This window comes from Arachis ipaensis, chromosome B10 (genome assembly GCF_000816755.2).
Source record: "Arachis ipaensis cultivar K30076 chromosome B10, Araip1.1, whole genome shotgun sequence".
Lineage (NCBI taxonomy): Eukaryota > Viridiplantae > Streptophyta > Magnoliopsida > Fabales > Fabaceae > Arachis > Arachis ipaensis.
Genome location: NC_029794.2, coordinates 134,330,382 through 134,333,818, shown reverse-complemented (window position 1 = coordinate 134,333,818; position 3,437 = coordinate 134,330,382).

Here is a 3,437-nt window from a genome sequence, read left to right as displayed (position 1 = left end):
TTCTCCATTATTATTATTATTATTTTTTTCTTTCAAGGTATTCTATACCTAGAGGCCTATGGCTACATTCTTCTCGTTTAATTTTCCTATGTTTTTTCTAGTGTATCCATTCTTAAATAAATGAATACTTTAAATATGCAATTACTTAGTATATATTTTTATAGTTTCTAATTGTTACATTTTTATTTCTGTGAAGACAATAAATACAAATTAAATTTATATTTATTTTTTAAAAATTATACGTTATCACCTTATCTTCCAACATCTAATCTTCGTTTCTGGGAATAAGAGAGACCTCTTCACTGAACTTTATTCCTCCTCCTCCCTTGTTTACTTTCTTTGCATTACGTATTACATGATCCTCTTTACATGAACTAGAAAGTTTATTAAATCATTCTTCCACCTTAGTCCATAATAACAATAAAGAAGTTTCACGACCTATAAATTCAACCCAATAGAATACATAAATTTAATTACAATTTTAACCTTTATTATCTTATCTTATTTTATCTTTACTCTTATCTTTCTTAAATAATGCTCTATATATATTTAGTTTTACTTTCATAATTCAGTCAATCAATAATCAATAAAAATTTTTATTTTTTTTTATTCTTTCACAATTTTATTATATATTATGAATATATTAGAAAACAGTCATCAATAATCAACTATTTAATACATATCTTCATCTCATAATTTTTTATTATATTACTGTGAATAAATTTGATAGTTCGTATATTATTTTATTATTTTACTATGATATATTTTATTATTTTAGTCTGCTAAAATATTTAATTTGATGTTTGATTTTTAATATACAAAAAATATTCTTCTTTAAAAAAAAAGATAAGTCACTTTATTTTGATAAATATCATTATTTTTTTTATAAATTTATAAGAATATATAATGTAAAAAATCATGTAAGAAGTGATATTATAAAAAATCTTCTGTTATAAGGTTGCGTTTGAAAGAGAGATTGAGATATAGAGACAGAGAGATAAAGACTAGGTAGCGTTTGTTTTGAGGTATTGGGATGAAGACTATGTTAGGTACCAGACAAATGACACAGCAAAATATAGAGATGAAAAATTAGAAATTTGTATAAAATATGGAAACAATTGAATAACTTTCTTTGAGAATTACAACTTCTCTCTATCACAAGGAGACTACAATAACACTCTCTCTTGACAAAAGGAGAACACACTTCTCTCTACAAATATAGGAGAAAACTACTCAAAGAAATATTATGTTATTCTATTTGGATGACTTGATTGAAATGAATTAAAGAAAAACTCAATTTATAGGTGAGTCTCTTCAATATGAACCATCCGTCAATTAGAGGTATATAATTCTTCTCTTTTTCAACCACTAAAATTCTAAGGTTATAAACTAAGATTGTTTATTACCTCTCATTTTATTTAGTTATTATTTATTTATATATTTTCTAAAATTAGCTTTACTAATTTTACAATCTCCCACTTAAAGCTAATTTTTGATAAATTTTCAAAATTTATGTTGCTCATGTATTCCATAGGCCGTATGAGGATCTACACCATTCAAACTTTTCTGTGTTGATTGGTTTTGTCATGGCATCTGCTAGGTTATCTTTACTGTGAATCTTCTGCATATCAACACTTCCTTCTTCTACTACTTCCCGAACAAAGTGATATTGTACTCCAATGTGTTTTGTTCTTGAATAAAAGGCAGGATTCCTTGCAATGTGCAAGGCACTCTGACTGTCACAATACAGGTCCCAAGTCTTTCATATCAAACTCCCTAGCCAATTGTGCCTTCAATTCTTGGATTTGATCTTTGTTGGGACCTACCACCAACATGTCATCCACATACAACAGTAGAATGATGAAATCATTATCACCAGACCTCTTGTAATAAGTACAATGATATGAACTAAGTCTGTTGTATCCAAGGCTAATAATGAAAGAATCAAATCTCTTGTACCAACACCTTGGCGCCTGCTTTAGACCGTACAGAGATTTAGTTAACCTGCAAACCAAGTTTTCTTTTCTTTGTTCTTCAAAACCTTCTGGTTGGAGCATATATATCTCTTCTTCAAGTTCTCCATGAAGAAAAGCAGTCTTTACATCTAATTGCTCTAGATGTAAATCAAATGCAGCACACATAGCCAAAACTACTCTAATAGTAGTTAGTCTCACCACTGGAGAAAATATTTCATTGAAGTCAATACCTTCTTTCTGAACATATCCCTTGACAACCAATCTTGCACGGTATCATTCCACCTGATCATTACTATCTCGTTTGATCTTGTAAACCCATTTGTTACCAATGGCTTTCCAACCTGCTGGAAGTTCAACAAGTTTCCAGGTATGGTTCCTATGTAATGCCTCAATTTCTTCTTGCATTGCTGTCATCCACATAGAAGCGTCTGGATTGCGCATAGCCTCCATAAAAGTTGTTGGCTCTCCATCTTCTGTCAAAAGACAATATGCATCATGGTTTATCAAAACATAATTTGAGTGCCATGATGGTGTTCTTCTTTGTCGAGTGGATCGACGAACTTCTATGTCATTAGCCTATGCTTCTTGTTCTTCGTGCTGTGGTTCTGCTTCACAAAGATCACTTTCTCTGCATTTTTCATCTATTTGAACAGTGGTTATCTCTTTAATAGTGCTGTCATTTTCTTGTTCTTTTTGCAATTCATCTTCTGCAAATATCACATCTCTACTGACAACTACCTTGCGGGCAGTGGGATCCCACAGGCGATACCCCTTAACTCCGTCAGTATAACCCAAGAATATACATTTTCTAGACTTTGGATCTAGCTTTGTTCTTTTCTGGGAATTGTACATCACGTACACAGGACAACCAAATATATGTAAAGAAGAATAATTAGGTGGCTTACCTTGCCACATCTCCATTGGTGTCTTTAACCCAATTGCAGTTGATGGTGACCGATTTATCACATAACAGGCGGTTTTAACAGCTTCTGCCCAAAAAGACTTAGCTAAACCTGCAGTTTGCAACATAGCTCGTGCTCTTTCTAGGAGAGTCCTATTCATTCGCTTTGCTACACCATTTTGCTGAGGCGTATATGCAACTGTGAATTGTCGTTGAATACCTGCTTGCTTGCAAAATGTTAGAAAATCACCATCAACATATTCTCCTCCATTATCTGTCCTTAAACACCTGATCTTCTTTCCAGATTCAAGTTCTAACTTTGCTTTGAACTCTTTGAACATCGCAAACACGTCTGACTTTTTCTTGATCGGGTACACCCATAGCCTCCTAGAGTAATCATCAATAAATGATACAAGATATTTTGCTCCTCCTAGGGACATCTCTGGCGATTTCCACACATAAGAATGAATCAACTCCAATATGTGCTTGCTCCGAGCAGTTGATCTACCAAACGTCAATCTATGTTGTTTGCTTGTAACGCAGTGCTTACAAAACGGTAA